The sequence below is a fragment of the Macaca thibetana genome, chromosome 1 (assembly GCF_024542745.1).
Source record: "Macaca thibetana thibetana isolate TM-01 chromosome 1, ASM2454274v1, whole genome shotgun sequence".
In the NCBI taxonomy this organism is placed as follows: Eukaryota; Metazoa; Chordata; class Mammalia; order Primates; family Cercopithecidae; genus Macaca; species Macaca thibetana.
Window position 1 is genome coordinate 40,159,582 of NC_065578.1, and position 24,583 is coordinate 40,184,164.

The following is a 24,583-nucleotide window of genomic DNA, read 5'->3' on the forward strand; positions in this document are numbered from 1 at the left end:
GGAGTATAATTAAAGATGAGATTTGGGTGGAGGATATAGCCAAACCATATTAATTAGTAATTGTTTTATAAATTTGGAAGCTCCAAGTGTTAGGTACATGTGTGTTTAGGATTATGATATTTTCCTGTTGGACAAGGCCTTTTATCATTATATAATGTCCCTCTTTGTCTTTTTTAACTGCTGTTGCTTTAAAGTTTGTTTTGTCTGATATAAGAATAGCTACTCCTGCTTGCTTTTGATGTCCATTTGCATGAAATGTCTTTTACAACCCTTTTACCTTAAGTTTGTTCAAGTCCTTATGTGTTAGGTGGGTCTCTTGAGGGCAGCAGATGTTTGGTTGGTGAATTCTTATCCATTCTGCAATTCTGTATATTTTAAGTAGAGCATTTAGGCCATTTACATTCAATGTTAGTATTGAAATGTGAGGTACTATTCCATTGATAGTGCTATTTGTTGCCTGTATACCTTAGTTGTTTTGTTTTTATTTTTTAAATTGTATTTTTGTTTTATAGGTCCTGTGAGATTTGTGCTTTAAAGAGGTTGTTTTGATGTGTTTCCAGGATTTGTTTCAAGATTTAGAGCTCCTTTTAGCATTCTTGTAGTGGTGGCTTGGTAGTGGCAAATTCTCTCAGCATTTGTTTGTCTGAAAAAGACTGCATCTTTCCTTCATATATGAAGCTTAGTTTCACTGGATACACAGTTCTTGGCTGATAATTGTTTTGTTTGAGGAGGCTGAAGATAGGGCCCCAATCCCTTCTAACTTGTAGGGTTTCTGCTGAGAAATCTGCTGTTAATCTGATAGGTTCTCCTTTATAGGTTACCTGGTGCTTTTGTTTCACAGCTTTTAAGATTCTTTCCTTCATCCTAACTGTAGATAACATGATGACAATGTGCGTAGGTGATGATCGTTTTGCGATGAATTTCCAAGGTGTTCTTTGTGCTTCTTGTACTTGGCTGCCTAAGTCTCTAGCAAGGCTGGGAAAGTTTTCCTTGATTATTCCCCCAAATATGTTTTCCAAAATTTTAGATTTCTCTTCTTCCTCAGGAACTCCAATTATTCTTAGGTTTGGTCATTTAACATAATCCTAGACTTCTTGGAGGCCTTGTTCATATTTTCTTTTTTCTCTTTGTTGGACCGGGTGAATTCGAAGACCTTGTCTTTGAGCTCTAAATTTCTTTCTTCTACTTGTTCAATTCTATTGCTGAGACTTCCCAGAGCATTTTGCATTTCTATAAGTGTGTCCATTGCTTACCCAAGTTTTGATTGTTTTTTCTTTATCTATTTCCTTGAATATTTATCCCTTCACTTTTTGTATCATTTTTTGGATTTCCTTGTATTGGGCTTTGCCTTTCTCTGGTGCCTCCCTGATTATCTTAATAACTAACCTCCTGGATTCTTTTTCAGGTAAATCAGGGATTTCTTCTTGGTTTGGGTCCATTGCTGGTGAGCTAGTGTGATTTTTTGGGGGTGTTAAAGAACCTTGTTTTGTCAAATTACCAGAGTTGGTTTTCTGGTTCCTTCTCATTTGGGTAGGCTGTTAGAGGGAAGGTCTAGGGCTAAAGACTGTTGTTCAGATTATTTTGTCCCATGGGGTGTTCCCTTGTATGTAGTAATACCCCCCTTTTCCTATGTATGTGGCTTCCTGAGAGCCAAGCTGTAGTGATTATTGTCTCTCTTCTAGATCTAGTCACCCAGCAAGTCTACCAGGGTCTGGGCTGGTACTGGGCATTGTCTGCACAGTCCAGTAATGAGAACCATCTGAGGGTCCGTCAGCCATGGATACCAGCACAGTATTTGGGTTGTCTCCCAGGTCCTGCAGGAGCAATTCGTTTCCTTCAGTGCATTTGTGGGTCCTCTCACAGGTTTCTGATTTATTATTGCAGTTGTTCTGGAGCAAAAATTCATGATGCGAGCCTCCATATGCTGCTCTGTCCATCTGGGTTGAAGTGCAATCTAGTCCTGCCTCCTGCCCACCATGATCCCCCCTCCACCACCAGGTCTCTCTCTTGACATGTGGGGATTACAATTTGAGATGAGATTTGGGTGCGAACACAAAGCCAAAACATATCAGATATCAAATATGGAGATGTTAATTAGGCAGCTGTATATATGAGCCTGGAATTCAAGGGAGAAGCTGGGACTGAAGACAAACAGAGAATTATCAGTATATAACTGGTATGTAAAGCCATCAGGCTAGATGAGAGCTCCTGGAGTTTGAGGACATAGTCAAGAAAAAAGTTGTTCTTGAGATGTCTTACCATTCAGAAGTTGTAGAGAAGAGGATGATTCAGTAAAGGAGACTAAAAGGTGGCTCATAAATCCAGAAGAAAAAAAGAGTATGAGATCCTCAAAGTCAAGTGAAAAAAGTGTTTGAAGAAAGGTGGAAAGGCAGCATTTCAACTAAATGATCAAAGGTAACATTACCCAAAATGGGACATACTGACATGTATCTCCTGATGTGATATACCAAGAATAGCATAGCTTTTTAATTAAAAACTTTTTTTTTGGAGACAAGGTCTTGCAGTGTTGCCCAGGCTAGAGTGTACTGGCAAGAACATAGCTCACTGCAACTTCTGAACTCTTGGGCTCAAGCAATGCTCCTGCCTCAGCCTCCCAAGCAGCAGGCACTACGACTGTGTGCCACTATGCCTAGCTAATTAAATTTTTTTTTTTTTCCCAGAGATGGGGGTCTCGCTTTGTTGCCCAGGCTGGTCTTAAATTCCTGGATTCAAGCAATCCTCCTCCTGCCTCGGTCTCCCAAAGTGCTAAGATTACAGGCATAAGCCACCATGCCCAGCTGAGAATACCATATTAGTTATGTCGTACCTCTGTCAAAAATCAATAATCCTGAATCAGACAAACCAAAATTCAGGCACATTTAATATAACAACTGGCCTGTTGTGCTTCGAAAGTGTCAGTATCATGAAAAATAAAAAAGAGGAACTTTCCAGATTCAGAAGACTAAAATAACACAACTAATGCAACATATAATCTGTATTGGAGTCTGAAGTTAAAAAAAAATTACTTTGAAATTAGAATAATTGGCAAAATCTGAATAGTATTAGGTAATATGTGATGTCCAAGTGTTTGAGTTCAGAAAGACTCTCACACATTATCTAATAAATCTGAAGATGTATACACCCTATGACTTAGTAATTCCAATCTTAGGTGTAAACTCCAAAGAAATTCTTGCACATGTACACCACAGTATGTGTAAAAGAATGCTCATAGCAATGTTATTTGTAGTAACTGGAAACTTGGAATGACCCATATGTTCACTGTTGATAAAACAGATTTTTAATGGCTGGGCGTGGTGGCTCACATCTGTAATCTGAGCACTTTGGGAGGCCGAGGTGGGTCTATCACCTGAGGCCAGGAGTTCGAGACCAGCCTGACCAATATAGTGAAACCCCATCTCTACTAAAAATACAAAAATTAGCCGGGTGTGGTGGCAAGTGCTTGTAGTCCTAGCTACTTGGGAGGCTGAGACAAGAGAATTGCTTGAAACTGGGAGGTGGAAGTTGCAGTGAGCCGAGGTCGCGCCACTGCACTCCAGCCTGGGTGACAGAGCAAGACTCTGTCTCAAAAAAAAAAAAAAAAAGATTTTTAAAATGTTATATAGTAACCTGCTCTCAGAGTGTGTTCTGGGTACTCCTGGGGGTCCTCAAAGTCCTTCTCAGGGTCTGTAAGGTCAAAACTATACACCTAATGATAATAGAACATTGTTTGCCTTTTCCACATTCATTCTCTTATAGTGGAGTTTTCCAGAAGCTACATGTAATGGCATCACTCTAACAAATAATGGGATGTACACTTGTATATATATTTATTACTTGAAATATACTTATTCATTACTTTTTTTTTTTTTTTTTTTTTTTTTTTTTTTTTTTACAAAAAAGTTTTTTGCATACTTTGAGACAGGGTCTTGCTCTGTCATCCGGGCTAGAGTGTAGTGGTGTGATCACAGCTCATTGCAGCCTCAACCTCCTGGCTCAAGTGAACCTCCTGGGCTCAAATGAACCTCCTGACTCAGCATCCCGAGTAGCTGGGACTACAGTTGCATGCCACCATGCCAGGCTAATTTACAGGGTCTCACTATGTTGTTAAGGCTGGTCTCAAACTCCTGGCCTCAAGTGATCCTCCCACCTTGGTCTCCCAAAGTGTGAGGATTACAGGCATGAGCCACCTCACCCAGCCTGCACACTTTGTTGGTACCTAAACAGGCATATATTTAATGTATACAATTTGACGAGTTTGGACATATGCAAAGCGTTCCACTGTGGGTTTTTTTTTTTTTTTTTTTTTTGTGTGTGTGGGGTAAGAATACTTCACGGGACATCTGCTCTCTTGACAACAATTTACATGGACAGTATCATATTGTTAACTATAGGCACTATGTTGTACAGCAGATCTCTAGAAATTACTCACCTTGCAAAACTGAAACTTTATATCCATTAACAACTTCCTATCCACCCTGCCTCCACTCACGGCAACCACCATTCTATTCTCTGCTTCTATGAATTTGACCATTTTAGATAGCTCATGTTAAGTGGAATCATGCAGTGTTTTTTTTTTGACTGGCTTATTTTCCAGGTTCATCCATGTTGTCACAAATGATAGGATTTCTTTCTTTAATAAGGCTAAGTAACATTCCATTGTATATATATGCCACATTTTCTTAATCCATTTATCTGACAATGGATATTTGCCTTGTTTCCATGGAATGAATGCTTGTATATTCCTGCTCTAAAAAGTTCTAAATTTTTGTTTTTATTTTTGAGTTGGGGGTCTTGTTCTGTTGCCCAGGCTAGAGTGCAGTAGCATGATCATAGCTCGGTGAAATCTTGACTTCCTGGGCTCAAGTGATCCTCCTGCATCAGCCTCCCAAATAGTTGGACTACAAGCATCCCCCACCATTCTTGGCTGATTTTCAGTTTTTTTGGAGAGATGGGGTCTTGCTATGTTGCCCAGGGTGGTCTTAAACTCTTGGCTTCAAGTGATTCTCCCAACTTGGTCTCCCAAAGTGCTACAATTACAGGTATGAACCACTATGCCTGACTCTAAGTTTTATTTTCCAATATGGTGAGATAAATATATACATACATATATATATATATATATATATATATATATATATATATATCCCACATAAATAAAAGCTCTTTGAAGTCTTTAAAGACATAAAAGCTTCCTGAGACTAGAAGGTTTGAGAACCACTGACCTACAATTATAATCACTTCCTTGTCCTTCTCTTTTTCCAACACACTTGCCTAGAAAAAACCCCAACCCTCGTTAAAGTCAACTCTTTTTTTTTTTTTTGAGACGGAGTCTCGCTCTGTCGCCCAGGCTGGAGTGCAGTGGCCGGATCTCAGCTCACTGCAAGCTCTGCCTCCAGGGTTAACGCCATTCTCCTGCCTCAGCCTCCCAAGTAGCTGGGACTACAGGCGCCCGCCACCTCGCCCAGCTAGTTTTTTGTATTTTTTAGAAATTCAACTCTTTACCTATTCCACACCTAAGCCTAAGATGCTGAATGGTTTTACTTTAAGTTGATTATTATAAACCCCAAGACTGCCCATATTTCTCTAGTAACCTACCACAGATCTAAGCTGGGTAGGGAGATAAGTGATTCACTTTGGAATTCCTGCCATCACATGACAAGGCACTAAATTCTTACCCAGTCAGATATAAGAGAAGAACAGAACAATGCTTTACTTGAGTCGTTTAACAGTCAGAAAATAGTTTTTCTTCTCTTTTTCCTTAAGGCTAGACATAAAACTCCACAGTGCCAACTGGCGAAGAGGTTGCCCTCTCTGGCTTGAAAGATCTGGACAGAAGAAACCAACCAATTATACTGAACAGTTCTAAAAAATCAGCTTACAAATGTCATGTGTGAGTAGCTAGCACTGAGATTAGACTTCATGCTAATTTAAAAGCTGCTTTAATAAATGGATTTTCTTAAGCTATCCTGAGGGACTCCAGGATTTGGACGTTCTTTTTATCAGGAAGGCCTGCCCTGCCACAATCTAATCTAATTATCCTAGTTGGAAAAAAAACTGGGGTGATGTCAGGAGACCAGGGATCTAATTTTAATTCAGACTCTTATGATGTGACCCTGAGTTTGTTATTTAAACACAATCTTTTCTTATTTTTCCAAATGTAAATAATTAAGTTAATGACTGCCTTACTTAAGAGAAAGATGAAGGATAGGAATATTGTCCAACACATTTCGATGCTACTGAGGTTGACAGGATTAGACCCTTAATCAATAAAAATACTTTAGACAAAATTCTTGTACATGTGTGGTTTCATTTGACTTTCAGGACAATCTTGTGAAGGGTGACATTTATCACGTCCTTTGACAAATGAGGAAAGTGAGACTGAGAGAAGTAAAAGTGGCAGAGCCAGGCATGATTCTAGTCTTTGGAGTCTTCATTGTACACACTCTAGCAAATAGCCTAGGTGGAAGGAATAAACCTTTCTGGATTGGCAGGAGCCCAGGAAGTGGCAATTTATGTGTTAATTAATCTGACTACATCAATTTAAGATTAAATAAATGCTAAGCATCAAGGTTTGCCAAGTGTCTAAAGTGAAAAAAACCTCAACATGATTCTTGCCCTAGAGGAATACAATCTTGAGAAGGTTGGGGGTAGATATTTGTAAAATCAATCATGATTCAGTGGGTATGGACTGGGGTAGGAAAGGTACAAGATAAGCCTAGAACACCCTGGTCAGAAAGTAGTGGGATACTCAAAGAGCAATGAGGCTATGTCAAAAGGATGCAGAAGCCAATTTTAAGAAGCTTCTACTGTCCAAATCTTGGACAATTTGAGCAGAAAAATAATGACAGAAACAAATTATAACTCACTTAATAAAATAAGAATCCATGAGTCCATACTCATGTAACTGAGTGAATAAACAGGGAAGAAGAGAAATCTCTTGCTTACAGTAGAATTCCAATTAATGAACATGTAAGGAATGAGGACATTAGGAAATAATTTGTCAATAACTGATGCAGGCAAGCCTCATCAAAGAATAGTGAAACTACTGGGTCAGAGTTTGATGAGAAACAGGACATTTATAGTTTCAAAGTTCTCCACAAGATAATTAATGACAAAGAAAAAAATAGTAACACTACAGTGAAGACACCTGACACACACAGCCTGAACCAAGTAATTAAGGTTACTATCTGCAGTAATGAGACAAGTAGGTATCATGTACCTCCAATATGATGCTTTGAGAAGAACGTCATAACCTGTACCACCTGAATCAAATAATAACATAACATCAGACAAACCCAGATTGAGAGCTAATCTATAACTGGACAAATATTTATAAAGATATATTAAAGTTATCAAACATAAGGAAAAACAGAAGAATGATTTCAGACTAAAGGAGACTAAAGAGATATGATGATTAAATGCAACTTGTGATGCAGAATTTTCTTTTCCTAAAAGATATTATTGGGTCAATTGGCAAAATACCAGTAAGTTTCATAGATTAGCCCCTGGTAAAATATCAATATTAATTTTCTGGTTTTAATAACTGTGTAAGGTATACAGAATAGGTTTTCATATTATATAAATATTACTCTTTCGATTTTTAAAATTATTATTTTTTAACATGGGGTCTCACTATATTTTCCAGGCTGGTTTTGAACTCCTGGGCTCAAGTGATCCTCCTGCCTCGGCCTCTAGAAGTGCTAGGATTACAGGCGCGAGCCACTGCACCTGGCCCAATTTTCTGATTTTGAAAATAGTACTATGCCTGTAAGAGAAGGCCCTGGTTTTTAGAAATACATACTAAAGTCGGCTGGCTATGGTGGCTCACATCTGTAATCCCAGCACTTAGGGAGGCTGAGGTGGGTGGATTACCTGAGGTCAGGAGTTTGAGACCAGCCTGACCAACATGGCGAAACTCCATCTCTACTAAAAATACAAAAATTAGCTGGGCGTGGTGGCAGGCTTCTGTAATCCCAGCTACTCAGGAAGCTGAGACAGGAGAATCGCTTGAACCCAGGAAGTGGAGGAGGATGCAGTGAGCTGAGATCATGCCACTGCACCCCAGCCTGGGCAACAAGAGTGAAATTCTGTCACAACACCACCACCACCACCACCACAAAGAAAAATAAGAAATACTAAAGTCTTTAGTAGTAAAGGGATATTATGTTTAAAAAATGCAAATTGTGTGTGTGTGTGTGTTTTGTTGTTTTTTTGTTTTTTTTTTTGGAGACAGGGTCTGGCTCTGTTGCCCAGGCTGGAGTAGAGTGGCACAATCTCAGCTCACTGCAACCTCTGCCTCCTACCTCAGCCTCCCAAGTAGCTGGGACTACAGGTGCATGCCACCATGCCCGGCTAATTTTTGCATTTTTTGTAGAGATGGGTTTCACCATGTTTCTCAGGCTGGTTCTGAACTCCTGAGCTCAAGTGATCTGCCTGCCTTGGCCTCCCAAAGTGCTGGGATTATAGGTGGTGAGCCACCATGCCGGGCCAGGGAATTCTTTATATTACTGTTGCAACTTTTCTGTAAAGCTGAAATTATGTCAAAACAAAAACTCTTTAAAAAGATTCATTGGGCATAGTGCCCAAATGTGCATATATACAGGGTTATAAGAACCCAGAGGAGGGAATGACTAACTCCGCAAGGGAAGGAGAAGGGATAAGGGAGATAGGCAAGTGGGACTTATCAGGGAAGATTCCAGAGTAAGAGGCATTTTAACTAATCTTTGAAGAATAAATAGGCTTTTCATTAGGAAGAGGACAAGGATAGAGGGTAGGTAATGGTACTTTAGACAGAGGAGGCAGCATGGAGAGAGGCATGGAGTTGCAAAAAGTATGGTTATATGAGGACTTGTGGATAGTGCTGTGTGGTTTCAGTCCATAAGAAGGAGAAGCAAGTGGGGTTAGAAAGAAATGCTATAGCCAGCTTGAGAAGAGTCCACATGATATTTAAGGAATTTTTTAGCTCTAACACACAAACACTGCCGCGATACACAAAGTGGATCCTACAGCCCTATAGATGGAAAAGGTAATGGTGAGGTCCATTGTAAAGGCAGAAGCACATCTAAGGCAGATAGTAGCACAGAAAGATGTGTAGAACTGGTCTCCCACCCCTGACAAATTTCTTCTGATTTGTGCATTTATGTATTTATCTAATCCTTATTGCCTTGGCCATACAGTGACCAATAAGGCCACGAAAAGGAAGATATCAACTGTTAAGACCAAGAATGGAGGAAGAAGATAGTTTGCACATAGGTGTCCCCAGTGATGGAGTTAATTTTGCTTAAAAGGAACTGACATTTATTGGGCACCTTCTATGAAAGAAGTGTCATACTACATGCAACGGCAGTATGGATAATCATCACTGCCACTAAAATGTACTAGGTTGCATAAAAAGCAGTTTATATTGGCAGCTAAGGGAATGGTTTAAGTCATGCCTATGAAGCATGTATTATCTCTATTTAACAGATGAGGAAATGGGAATTTGAGTAAGTTGGCCACAGTCACATAGTAAAGAGGCAGGGCTGGAATATACATCTAGGATGTCTTACTCCAAAGTCTTTGCTCTTTCCATCATAACATACAGCTTTTCTCTTACTAATTCAAGATTCATTCATTCACTCATTTGTTTACTCATTCATCCAACAATCATTCTGTACTGAGAATATATTATGTGGTAGGTCCTACTGCATACACTACAGTTCAATATTAATTTTCAGTGGAAATAAAAGTTTCTGCTGGGCTGGGGCTGGCTTGATAAGCAGGAATCAGGCACGTGAGGATTTAGGGCAGAGTACTCCAGGCAGAGGAAATAGCAGGTATAAAGGTCTTAAGGAAATAATGAACTTGACTTGTTTAAGAAACAGAAAGCCAGAGAGATTGCATCTGGGTAAATAAAGGAAATAATGGTAAAAGATAGAATCAGAAAAGTAGATGCGGTCAGATCATGCAGGGCCTTCTGTGTCATGGTAAAGAAATGCTCTAATTACTATTGAAAAATATCAGCCTAGATACTCTGTGGATGAAGAATGGATAATAGAGAGGTAAGAATGGAAGCAGAGACATCAGTTAAAAGGCTAACTGTAGAAGTCCATCCAAGAGATGATGGTGGGCTGACATTAAAGTGATGATAGCCATGAGGGTACAAAGAAGTAGATGAATACAAGGCACATTTTATAAGCAGAGCTGATGGCACTGCAAACCTAGATGAAAGAGAGGGAGGGAAAGTGCAATTCAGGGTGAATTTTAAGTTTCTGGTCATTACTATGACAGGGAAAATGACAAGAACTATAGGTTTTGGAGGAGGCAGTTTAGGAATCAAAAATCTATTTTAGCTATCTTATGTTCTAAATGACCTTTAGATATCTAGAGATGACAGGTAGTCAAATAAATGAGTCCAGAGTTCCACAGAAAGTTCAAGGATAGAGATATAATCCTGGTAGTCATTAGTATGTAGACAGTATATAAAGACATAGCACCAGACTTAGAGAAACTCTGTGTACAGTAGAATAGGAGAAGGCCTGGGACTCAGCCCTGGAGCACTCCAACAACTAGAGGCTGAGAAGTGGAGAATGCCAGCCAGAGGAGACAGAGTTAAGAATTGAAAATGTAGAAACTGTCATGTTCTAGAAGCCAAGAGGTGGTGATGTTTTAAGAAGGAAATAGTGATCAGTTGTACTGAAAAGTTACCGAGAGGCTGAGCAAGATGAAGGCAGAAAATTTCTGTCAACAGGAAAGTCAAATGTGTTCTTACTAAGAGCAGCTTCACTGGAACAGTGGGGGTTGAAGAATAACTCAAGAAAGCTGAGAAAATAATAGAATGGAAGACAGAAACAGAAATAGTGACAACAGATGAGTTATTTTTAGAAGTTTTACTGTGTTTAGCAGGAAGAATGGCCATTCCAAAGATGTCCACACAAAAACTCTATTTTCAGTATAGCAAGCCTTATCTCTCCAACTAGCTATAAAATTTAACCAGAACATGTTTATTCAGTGTTAGGAATATTGCCACATGGTTCAAACCTGTAATAGCAGGCTCACTGGACCTATACTAGCAAGGCAATGTCTGGGAAACATCATCTGGACTTCCTCCATATGCTTTATGTGCTCCCTGAAATTTGTCACTAGCCCTTGGTGGTTCTCATCTCAGACTGATTCTTGGGCTCTAGGCCTTGCTAATGTCTGCTTCATGAACTTGGCTTGCTCTCTGATTCTACTCTCCAGTATTTAGTTTTTGATGACCAGCTGAAGGTCCCTAGGATTTGATTTTGACTTACATTTTGCTGATACCATTCCCTTGTTTATGTTAATATCCTAAAGGGAGCCTATGCTCAAAGTTACATAGCATATATCCTAGCACCCTAAGTTGTACCAGGCACATAGGAGTTTGTTAAAACATATCAAATTGGTGGTAGTGCAGAGGAAGCAGGTATGGCATAGGTGTTAAAGGGCAGGTTCTCCAGCCTCTAAAAAACAGGACAACGTGTAAAGTCAGTGTGTAAAGTCAGCCTAAATTTTGTCCAGAAACAGGGAAGGTAATCACAAATACTTTCTTAAGGAATAAGACACAAGGAGTGAAAGCTTATAGCTGTTTCCATGAAAACATATGACAGTTGTCTTTGGTATTTTGATAATTTGTATCACTAAAAACAAATTAAATAAAGTCAAATGTATTTGAGAGGCAGCTGGGGTCTCAGGCAAACTAACATGTAAAGCTAGCATTCTGGAAGATCCCAATCCAAAAGATGAGAAGAACTCAGGGAAGGAAGGAACAAAACAAATCCCTAGCATTCATATTCCAATGAACCGTGGGAAAATACAAATAACAGTGGCCCAGAACACAGTAAACTGTTCTGTTTCAGAAACTAAATTGTTATGTTACTTTGAAAAATTTCTCCGTGCTTCATTTTTGGGGCCTGCTATTCCTTCAACACGCATCTGTTTAGAATAAGGATATTCTTCTACCTAATCATGATACCTTTGCCATGTTTAGTTATAAATGCTTCTGTACTAAGACAATTGTATCACTTACAGTAGAAAGTATAAGAGATGCAAGGAGAAAAAGAAACATATGACTAATACAATACTTTAAGACACCACTCCCAGAATAAGACAGGTCAAGTGGACAAAAGATAAGTAAGGGTTTAGAATATCTAAGCAAAATAATCATGTCACATTGATCTTATGGATATATAGGATACTACACTCTGATATTAGTGAACATGAAACATTCACAAAACTCATCATACATTAGCACAAAGAAAATCGTAAGTTTCAAATCTCTGTAATCTGTAGTCTGAGGTCTGAGATGGGAGGATCACATGATCCCAGGAGTTTGAGGCTGCAGTGAGCTATAATTATGCCATTCCACTCCAATCTGGGCGATGGAGTGAGACTTCATCTTAAAAAACAAAACAAAACAAAACCTAAAGATGCAAACAAAAACCTCTTAGATCTGATAAACAAATTCATTAAAGTTGTAGGATACAAAATCAACATACAAAAATCAGTCGCATTTCTATATACCAATAATGAAATAGTTGAAAAAGAAATCAAGAAAGCAATCCCATTTACAATAGCTACTGAAAAATTAAAATACCTAGGAATAAAATGAACCAAGGAGGTGAAAGCCCTTTACGAGGAAAACTACAAATACTCAGGAAAGAAACAGAAAAATACTGCACATTTTCACTTATAAGTGTAAGCTAAACATGGTTACATATGGACATAAAGGTAGGAACAATAGACACTGGGGAATACAAGAGGGGAGAGGGAAGTAGCGGGGCAAGAATTGAAAAACTACCTATTGAGTACTATGGTCACTACCTGGGTGACGTGTTCAATCTCAGGATCACACAATATATCTCTATAACAAACCTGCAAATGTACTCCCTGACTCTAAAATAAAAGTTAAAAAAAAAAAAAGAAATGAAACAGGACATGAACAAAACAGAAAGACATCTCATGTTCATGGATTAGAAGAACTAATATGGTTAAAACGATCATACTACCCAAAGCAATCTACAGATTCAACGAAATACCTGTCAAAATGACAATGACATTTTTCGCAGAAATAGGAAAAAGTCCTATAATTTGTATGAGACCAAAAAAGAGCCTAAATAGTCAAAGCAATTTTGAGCAAAAAGAACAAAGCTGGAGATAATGAAGGCATCATTATCTGACTTCAAAATATCTTCTACGGCTATGGTAGTGGTATAAAGATGGACACATAGAACAACGGAACAGAATAAACCCAGAAATAAATCCACAATATTATAGCCAAAAGACTTTTAACAAAGGTGCCAAGAATATACATTAGAGAAAGAATACCCTCTTTGATAAATGGTTCTGGGAAAACTGGATATCCATGTGTAGAATAATGAAACTAGATCCCTATTTATTTATTTATTTACTTATTTATTTGAGAGAGAGTTTCACTCTGGTTGCCCAGGTTGGAGTGCAATGGCGCAATCTTGGCTCACTGCAACCTCTACCTCCCAGGTTCAAGCGGGTAGCTGGGATTACAGGCGCCCGCCACCATGCCTGGCTCATTTTTTGTATTTTTAGTGGAAACGGGGTTTCACCATGTTGGTCAGGCTGGTCTCAAGCTCCTGACCTCAGGTGATCCACCCGCCTCAGACTCCCAAAGTGCTGGAATTAAAGGCGTGAGCCACTGCACCCAGCTAGATCCCTACTTTTTACCATATACAAAAATCAACTGAAAAGTGATTAAAGACATAAACTTAAGACCTGAGACTATATATTTAATAGAAGAAAATACAGGGAAAACCCTTCAGGACACTGATCTAGGCAGTTTTTATGGCTAGGCACTCAAAAGTACAGACAACAAAAAGAAAAATAGACAAATGGGACTACATCAAACTAAAAAGTTTCTGCACAACAAAGGAAACAATAAACAGATAAACTGCAGAATGGGAGAAAATATTTTAAACTATTCACCTGACAAGGGACTAATATTCAGAATATACAAGGAACTCAACAGCAAAAAAACAATCCCATTAAAAGGTGGGACAGGATAAACATTTCTCAAAGAAGACATAAAAATGGCATAAAAATATATGGTATTTCTTCATAAGCAGGTATATGAAAAAGTGCATAACATCACTAACCATCAGGTAAATGCAAATCAAAATCATATATATACACATACACACACACACACACACACACACACACACACACACACACACCAGAATACTACCTGGCCATAAAAAAGAATGAAATTTTGTCATTTGTAGCAACATGGATGGAACTGGAGCTCACTATGTTAAGTGAAATAAGTCAGGCACAGAAAGACAAATGTTGCATGTTCTCACTCATATGTGGGAGCTAAAAAAGTTGATCTCATGGAGGTAGAAAGTAGAATGATAGTTACCAGAGGCTGGGAAGAGTATGTGTGTGGTGGGATGTAGAAGGATGAAAAGAGGTTTGTTAATGGGCACAAACATACAGTTGGATAGAAGGAATAAGTTCTAATGTTCAATAGCAGAGCAGGGTGACTATAGTTAACAACAATGTATGGCATATTTCAAAATGACTAGAAGAGAGGACTTGAAATATTCCCAAAACACAGAAGTGATAAATATTCAAGGTGATGGATACCCTCAATACCTTGACCTGATCATTATACATTCTATGCATGTAACAAAATATCATATGTACTCCATAAAAATGAATATTATGTATCAATACATTTTTTTAAAGACAGCACAAATATAAAAACAGTAAGTGAAAACGGGCAAAATTGATAGAACCAAAGTCAACTAAACAACTCATAAAACCCATAAACAACCCCTTTTATTTTTATATAGGTAAATTTAAACACGATATGGAATAGGTAATTTCCTAGGAAAACAAAGTTTACTGAAACTGACCCCAGTAAAACTAGACAGCTTAAACAGATTAACTTTGATAAAAGCAGTAAAAGTTATCAAGGAACTACACTACAAAAAAGCAGCAGACCCAGATGGGTTCACAGGGGGAATTTTAAGCTTATACACACAAACTCTGATGCAATATATATAGAGAGAATTATTAAGAAACTATCCCACAAAGAAGTAGCAGACCGAGAGGGTTTCAGGAGAATTCTAGCAAGACTTCAGTGACTACATAGTCTCAATGCTACCTAAATAGTTTCAGTGCATAGAAAATAAAAGAAAATTTCCAAATTATTTTTATGAAGCAAAGATAAACTGATACCTATATCTGAAAAAGATAGCACAAAAAATTACAAATATCACATATGAATACTGGCACAAAAATCCCAAATATTAGTGATCAGATTCCAACACCACCTTAAGAAAATAATACACATTGAGTGAACTGACAAAATAGGAATATGGATAGATTAAAATATTGTATCAATGTTAAAAATGTATATATAAAGAGAATAAATGATAGAACAAATAGGGCAAATTGTTAATAATTGGTAAATTTAGATAAGAGATTCTTTATACTTTTTTTTTTTTTGAGACACAGTCGCGCTCTGTTGCCCAGGCTGGAGTGCAGTGGCACAATCTCAGTTCACTGCAACCTTCACCTTCCAGGTTCAAGAGATTCTCCTGCCTTAGCCTCCCAAGTAGCTGGGATGACAGGTGTGTGCCACCACACCCGGCTAATTTTTGTATTTTTGGGAGAGATGGGGTTTCACCATGTTGGCCAGGCTGGTCTCAAACTCCTGACCTCAGGAGATCTGCCTGCCTCAGCCTCCCAAAGTGCTGGGATTACAGGTGTGAGCCACCGCGCCTGGCCTCTTTATGTTATTCTTGTGACTTTTTGTGAGCTTGAAATTATTTCTAAATAAAAAGTTAAGAGGCTGGGCGTGGTGGCTCACACCTGTAATGCTAGCACTTCAGGAGGCCAAGGCAGGCGGATCACCTGAGATCAGGAGTTTGTTCACCTGAGGTCAGGAGCGCGAGACCAGCCTGGCCAACGTGATGAAACCTCATCTCTACTGAAAATACAAAAATTAGCCTGGCGTGGTGGTGGGTGCCTGTAACCCCAGCTACTCAGGAGGCTGAGGCACGAGAATCACTTGAACCTGGGAGGGAGGGGTTGTAGTGAGCTGACACTGCACCACTGCATTCCCGCCTGAGTGACAAGGGCAAAACTCCATCTCAAAAAAAAAAAGAAAAAGAAAAAAAAAAGTTAAGAGACTATACCATGAACAAGTTGGGTCTATACTATAAATGCAAAGATAGTTCAATATTAGGAAATCAATCAACAGACCTTATTAATAGGTCTAAGAAAAAAAAATTATGTGATGACTCTATTAATACTGAAAAAGCTTTTGACAAAATTAAGCACTCAAGAAAATGTAGTTTGCTATGTGATTAGCATGATAATACATATGCCAAAATCCTAAAGGAAACATCTTAATGGAGAAACACAAGAGGTATTCCCACTAAGGTCAGGAATAAGGTACTGATGCCTACTAGCTCCACTAATATTTAACATTGCACTGGAGTTATTAACCAAAGTATTAAGATAAGAGAAACAAATTAGAAGCCTAAGAATTGGAAAAGATAAAGCAAAACAATCTCTGTCTGTAGATGACATGACAGGGTATATGCGCCATCCAAAAAAGTAAGCACTAGACACATGTGGCTCCTGAGCACTTGCAATGTGACTAGTTCAAACTGAGATGTGCTGTAAGTATAAAATGCACACTGGATTTTAAAGACATAGTAGAAAAAGAATGTAAAATATTTCACTAACAATGTCTTATATTGATTACATATTGAAATGATAATGTTTTGGATATTATAAATAAAATACAGTATTAAAATTAATTTTACCTGGTATCTTTTTTTTTTGAGACGGAGTCTTGCTCTGTGGCCCAGGCTGGAGTGCAGTGGCACGATCTCGGCTCACTGCAACTCTGCCTCCCAGGTTCAAGCGATTCTCCTGCCTCAGTCTCCCGAGTAGTTGGGATTACAGGTGCCCACCACCACGCCCAGCTAATTTTTGTATTTTTAGTAGAGACAGGGTTTCACCACATTGGCCAAGATGGTCTCAATCTCCTGACCTCGTGATCTGCCCGCCTTGGCCTCCCAATGTGCTGGGATTATAGGCATGAGCCACCACGCCCGGCCTTCTTTTTAAAATGTACTATAAAAGTTTTAATTATGTATATAGCTCAAATTACATTTCTATTGGACAGTGCTTCCCTACAAAATCAGTGATGAAGCTAGTTGAAACAGTAAAAGAATTGAGCAAGTAACAGAATATGTAACTGACATACAAAACTCCACAGCCTTCACATACGCAAATCAGTTAGATGATAACAGAGGCAGAAATACTCAGGAACAAAGTTGACAGGAAATATGAAAAATCCATATGAAAATAATTACAAAACCCTGCTGAAAGACACAGAAGTAGACTTGACAAAAAGATAACTCTTATCCTCGTTCTTTTATTTTTCAATATCATCAAGTTGTTAGTTCTCACTAAGTTAACTTACAAATTTAATGCAACCTCAATAAAAATACAAAGAAACCTTTCCCCACTGCCCCTTCCCTGCCCTGCCCCTGGAAATGGACAAGTTGACATTAAACTTTATATATATTTAAAAAAAACCACAACCAGGCACTGTAGCTCACACCGCTAGCCCCAGCTACTCGGGAGCTGAGGTGGGAGGGTCACTTGAGGCCAGGAATTCGAGACCAGCCTATGCAACATAGTGAGGTGCTGTCTCTAAACAACAACAACAACAACAAACTAGCTGGGTGCAGCAGTGCATACCTGTAGTACCACATACTTGGGAAGCTGATCGTTTGAGCTCAGGAGTTGGAGACCAGTCTGAGAAATATGATGAGACCCTTGTTTCTAAAAACAAAACAAAACATAAAAAAAACCCCAAACACACAAAGCAGAAACCACAAGAATAACTAAGAAAACAATAGAATGTGAGAGCTGAGGGAATTAGCCTTAGCAGACATTAAAATACAAAGCTTACATTATGAAAACTGGGGTACTGGTACACCAATGGACAGGCACACCAATGGAACAGAAAAAGAGACCCAACTATACACATAAATCTGGGATATGATAAAAGCAGTATCTCAAATTACTAGGGCAAAGATGAAGACATTAATAAATGATAGTGGAACAATGGATGGCCACTGGAAAAACACAAAATTAGATCTATTTATCACACCAAATACAAGAATAAATTCCAAATGGATCAGAGATGTAACTATAAAAAAGAAAAAAACTATATAAGTAGTAGAGGAAAATATAGGTGAATTCCTATAATGAAAGGTTAATAAATTTAACTGTAAAATTAAAACTTTTGCATGGGAAACAAATGAAAAACTACCATAAGCAAAGTACAAATTGGGAGAAAATATTTACAATATATATTACAATAAAAGGGTGTATCTAACATACAAAGGACTTTTAAAATTGAGAGGGAAAATGACCTAAAATCACATGGGTAAATGAGCAAAAGAAATGACAACCTGTAAAAGAAAAAAAAAAAAAAAAAAAAAAGATAAAATGGCACCCTAGACATATGAAAAGATGTCAAACTTCACTTTTTATAAAAAGAGAAATGCAAATTAAAATTACATTGAGAAACCAGTTCTCACCCATCAGAGTGGCAAAAAAGTCAAAAGCTTGATAATATACTCTGTTGGTGAGGCTACGGGAAAACAGGCACATTGCTGGTGAGAATGAAAACTGGTAACATCTCTGTGGAGGGGAATTTGGCAGTATCTAACAAAACTATATTTGCCTGGACACAAGAATACCACTTCTGGTAATTTACCCTGAAAATACACCTCCAAATATGAAAATACATGTATACAAGTTTATTAAGCAATACATATACAATATATTATTGTACAATATATATTACATATAATAAACTATAAACAATATATATAGTTTCTGGTGTATGTGTGTATATATTTATGCAATGGTATATTGATTGTATACACACACACACACACATAACATGGAGTATACTACAGCTTAGAATAAGGGAGTTCTTTGTGAACCTGCAATGGAGTGACTCCCAGGTATACTGTTAAGTAAAACAAGAAAGCAAAGTACAAAAGAGAATATAGAGTGTGCTACCTTTTGTGTAAGAAGGGTAGGAAAACACACAAAAATTTGCTTACTTTTGTAAAATGAAACATTGGAGGATAAATCAGAAAACAGTGAAAGTGATTGCTTACAGAGGGTAGTAGTGGTGGAAGGAATAAGGTAGAAGAGCAAGGGTAGATGATACTTCTCTTAGTAAATTTTTTGTATGATTTTTGACTCTTGGAAGCAAGTTAATTTTCTATATATTCAAAAAATAAAATTAAATCCATGAAGATAAGGAAAAAACTGAACCTAAAACTGAATGCAAATGGAAACAAATAAACTCAACTATATTTTTTTTTTTTAGGGATAGGGTCTGACTCTGTCACCCAGGCTGGTGTGCAATCGCTCAATCATAACTCATTGTAGCCTCGGACTCCTGGGCTCAAGCAATCCTCCCAGCTCAGTTTCCTGAGTAGCTAGCTGGGACTACAGATGTGTGTCCCCATGCCTGGCGAATTCACAACTGTGTTTTAAATGAATAACATAATTACATTGAAGGAAAAAAAGTAATTCAAGTAATTTTTGAACAGAGTACTTTAACTGTAAGTACTTTAACCATCTAAGGAGGAAAAAAATGTAAACAAATCTTGAACTCTTAAAGAGTTTTTCCATAGTGGCACGAGTACAGAATTCTGCAACTATTTTATGTGTATTATAGGACTGATGTTGGTGGGAACTAAGATTCATACTGTAGAAAAAGGGAGATGTAAAATATTTACCAACCTGTAGATGATGAGCATGTCCCAGGACTGTCACTGAACAGATTATCTTCTCTGTCTACATTCTAGTCCTTAGGTAAATGGTTCTTAAACGTTAGTCTGCATGGCTTGTTAAAACTCAGATTGCTGAGCACCAGCCTCTGAGTTTCTGCTTCTGGGAATTTGCTTTTCTGGGCAGTGTTGATACTGCTGGTCTGAGGACCACATTTTCAGAACATGACTCTAGAATCTCCTCTAGCCTCATGGCTTTAAATTCTACCTATAATTAAAACTTCCAAGTTTATATTACCAGCTTAGAAATTTCCCTTAAACTTCTTGCTTTTAATACAATTTCCCACTCGAAAATCTATTAGACATTCTAAGCATAGTATATCTGCAATTGAACTTCTGACTCACCTATCTCAGTCCATAGACTTATTCTTCCCAAGACTTTTCTATCTCCTTTCAAATGGCACAAGCTAAAAACCTCGGAGTTGTCCTTGACTCCTCTCTTCTTCTTATATTCCTGTCCTATTAGCAGTCCATGAGCTATAATTTGAAAATGTATCGAGAATCTGATCGTTTTTCATCACTCCCCTTCATACTTCTTTGGCCTAAGCTGCCATCATCACTAATCTGGGTTATTACAATAAGCCTTTTGAATGGTTTGTCTCTGCTCCTCTAGTCTAATTTCAACACAGCTAGCAGAGTGAGCCTGTTAAAACATGCTTCAGATCTCACCATTCCTTTGCTCAAAACCTTCAATAGCTTCCCCTTTCACCCAGAACTAAAGCCAAGGTCCTTATGCTGAACTTCGGAGCCCTATATGATCTGATTCCTCATTACTTTTCTGACCTACTTCCTACCACCCTCCCTTGATTATTCTACTCTAACCATATTGTCTTTTTTTTTTTTTCTTTCTTTTTTTTTTTTAAAGACAGTCTTGCTCTGTTGCCTAGGCTGGAGTGCAGTGGTACAATCTCAGATCACTGCAACCTCTGCCTCCCAGGTTCAAGTAAGTCTCATGCCTCAGCCTCTCAAGTAGCTGGGACTACAGGCATGTGCCACCATGCCTGGCTAATTTTTGTATTTTTAGTAGAGATGAAGTTTGGCCATGTTGGCCAGGCTAATCTCAAGCTCCTGGCCTCAACTAATCCACCTGCCTCACTCTCCCAAAATGCTGGGATTAAAGGTGTAAGCCACCATGCCGGGCCAATATTCTCCTTTTTGTTAGTACTTCTCAAACTCTTTGGTGTCAAGAAAACTTTACACTCTTAAAATGTATGGAGGTCCACAAAGAGTTTTTATGTGTTGTATCTATCAACATTTATCATATTAGAAATTAAAACTTAGATACGAGTTTTAAGTTAACAAAAACATGTTAACACCTTATTATGAAATTATATTTTTCAAAACAATAAAAGTTTAGTGAGAAGAATATTATTTTATATTTTTACAAATCTCTTCATGTCTGATCTAACAGAAGGCAGTTAGATGCTCCTACCTGCTTCTGCATTCAATCTGTTGCCATATGTAATTTTTGGTTGAAGTATACAAAGAAACTCGAGACTCATGGGATATGTAGCTGGAAAAGGGAAGAGTAATCAAATAGCCTTTTCAGGTAATTGTGGATATTCTCCTTTGATACTAAACCAAAAAAAAATATAAATGCTTGAGGTGATGGATATCCCAATAACCCTCATTTAATCCTTACACACTGTATGCTTATATCAAAATATTACATATATTCCATAAATATGTATAACAATTACATACCTATAATTAAAAATAACAATTTTTAAAATTGAAAATTAAAAAAATTAAAAAGCTCACTCCCAAACTCAGCAAGTGGTAGTTTCTTTAAAAATGTCAATTGAGAGACACAACAAAAAAAGAGAATTCTAGACCAATATCCCTGATGAACATCCATGCAAAAAATCCTCAATAAAATACTGGCAAACCGAATCCAGCAGCACATCAAAAAGCTTAACCACCATGATCAAGTGGGCTTCATCCCTGGGATGCAAGGCTGGTTCAACATATGCAAATCAATAAACATAATCCATCATATAAACAGAACTAAAGACAAAAACCACATGATTATCTCAATAGATGCAGAAAAGGCCTTTGACAAAATTCAACAGCCCTTCATGCTAAAAACTCTCAATAAACTAAGTATTGATGGGATGTATCTCAAAATAATAAGAGCTATTTATGACAAACTCACAGCCAATATCATACTGAATGGGCAAAAACTGGAAGCATTCCCTTTGAAAACTGGCACAAGACAGGGACGCCCTCTCTCGCCACTCCTATTCAACATAGTGTTGGAAGTTCTGGCCAGGGCAGTCAGGCAAGAGAAAGAAATAAAGGGTATTCAATTAGGAAAAGAGGAAGTCAAATTGTCCCTGTTTGCAGATGACATGAATGTCTATTTAGAAAACGCCATCATCTCAGCCCAAAATCTCCTTAAGCTGATAAGCAACTTCAGCAAAGTCTCAGGATACAAAATCAATGTGCAAAAATCACAAGCATTCCTATACACCAATAACAGACAGAGAGCCAAATCATGAGTGAACTTCCATTCACAATTAATTCAGAGAGAATAAAATACCTAGGAATCCAACTTACAAGGGATGTAAAGGACGTCTTCAAGGAGAACTACAAACCACTGCTCAATGAAATAAAAGAGGACACAAACAAATGGAAGAACATTCCATGCTCATAGATAGGAAGAATCAATATCGTGAAAATGGCCATACTGCCCAAGGTAATTTATAGATTCAATGCCATCCCCATCAAGCTACCAATGACTTTCTTCACAGAATTGGAAAAAACTACTTTAAAGTTCATATGGAACCAAAAAAGAGCCCACATAGCCAAGACAATCCTAAGCTAAAAGAACAAAGCTGGAGGCATCACACTACCTGACTTCAAACTATACTACAAGGCTACAGTAACCAAAACATCATGGTACTGGTACCAAAACAGATATATAGACCAATGGAACATAATAGAGCCCTCGGAAATAATACCTCACATCTACAACCATCTGATCTTTGACAAACCTGACAAAAACAAGAAATGGGGAAAGGATTCCCTATTTAATAAATGGTGCTGGGAAAACTGGCTAGCCATATGTAGAAAGCTGAAACTGGATCCTTTCCTTACACCTTATACAAAAATTAATTCACGATGGATTAAAGACTTAAATGTTAGACCTAAAACCTTAAAAACCCTAGAAAAAAACCTAGGCAATATCATTCAGGACATAGGCATGGGCAAGGACTTCATGACTAAAACACCAAAAGCAATGGCAGTAAAAGCCAAAATTGACAAATGGGATCTAATTAAACTAAAGAGCTTCTGCACAGCAAAAGAAACTACCATCAGAGTGAACAGGCGACCTACAGAATGGGAGAAAATTTTTGCAATCTACCATCTGACACAGGGCTAATATCCAGAATCTACAAAGAACTTAAACAAATTTACAAGAAAAAATCAACCCCATCAAAAAGTGGGCAAAGGATATGAACAGACCCTTCTCAAAAGAAGACATTTATGCAGCCAACAGACATATGAAAAAATGCTCATCATCACTGGCCATCAGATAAATGCAAATCAAAACCATAATGAGATACCATCTCATACCAGTTAGAATGGCAATCATTAAAAAGTCAGGAAACAACAGGTGCTGGAGAGGATGTGGAGAAATAGGAACACTTTTACACTGTTGGTGGGACTATAAACTAGTTCAACCATTGTGGAAAACAGTGTGGCGATTCCTCAAGGATCTAGAACTAGAAATACCATTTGACCCAGCCATCCCATTACTGGGCATATACCCAAAGGATTGATAAATCATGCTGCTATAAAGACACATATACACGTATGTTTATTGCAGCACACAACAGCAAAGACTTGGAACCAACCCAAATGTCCATCAGTGATAGACTGGATTAAGAAAATGTGGCACATATACACCATGGAATACTATGCAGCTGTAAAAAAGGATGAGTTCGTGTCCTTTGTAGGGACATGGATGAAGCTGGAAACCATCATTCTGAGCAAACTATTGCAAGGACAGAAAACCAAACACTGCATGTTCTTACTCATAGGTGGGAACTGATCAATGAGATCACCTGGACACAGGGTGGGGAACATCATGGGATGTTCTGGGAACTGTCATGGGATGGGCACAGGGTGGGGAACTGTCATGGGATGGGGGTAAGGAGGAGGGATAGCATTAGGAGATATACCTAATGTAAATGACCAGTTAACGGGTGCAGCACACCAACATGGCATATGTATACATAAGTAATAAACCTGCATGTTGTGCACATGTATCCTAGAACTTAAAGTACAATAATAATAAAAAAGTTAGTTGAAATGTGAAATGTGAAATAATACTAATAAACTTTTCACATTTTGTTAATATTAAAATCTTTTAGTCTATCTTTTACTTTGAATGAATTTTTAATCCATGCCTGATATTGTAACATCATGCATTGGTCATTTGTAAAACACTGTTTCACTGAGTTATACAGATTTTCCAAATATCAGCATATTTTATTATTCCATATCAAAATACACATTAGTTGGTATCACCACAATCTCATCAGAAAAGTCTTTAAGTACAGGGAAGCTGTCAAGATTATGGTGGCAGGAACAGGGTTTCCTAAATTCTAATTTTCATTTGAAAGCTTGAATTTTATCATTGCCAACAAATGCTATTAGTTGTTTTCTCTAAAGTGACAGGCTCACTTAGTTCATCT

At 37.9% G+C, this 24,583-nt stretch overlaps 1 protein-coding gene across 14 annotated transcripts in view; it reads right to left on the reverse strand.

Annotated features, from left to right (window-relative positions):
- The window catches only part of SCMH1 (Scm polycomb group protein homolog 1), a 221,711-nt gene that overhangs the window by 64,117 nt on the left and 133,011 nt on the right, over window positions 1–24,583 (reverse strand). The gene's annotated exons all lie outside the window — the stretch shown is intronic.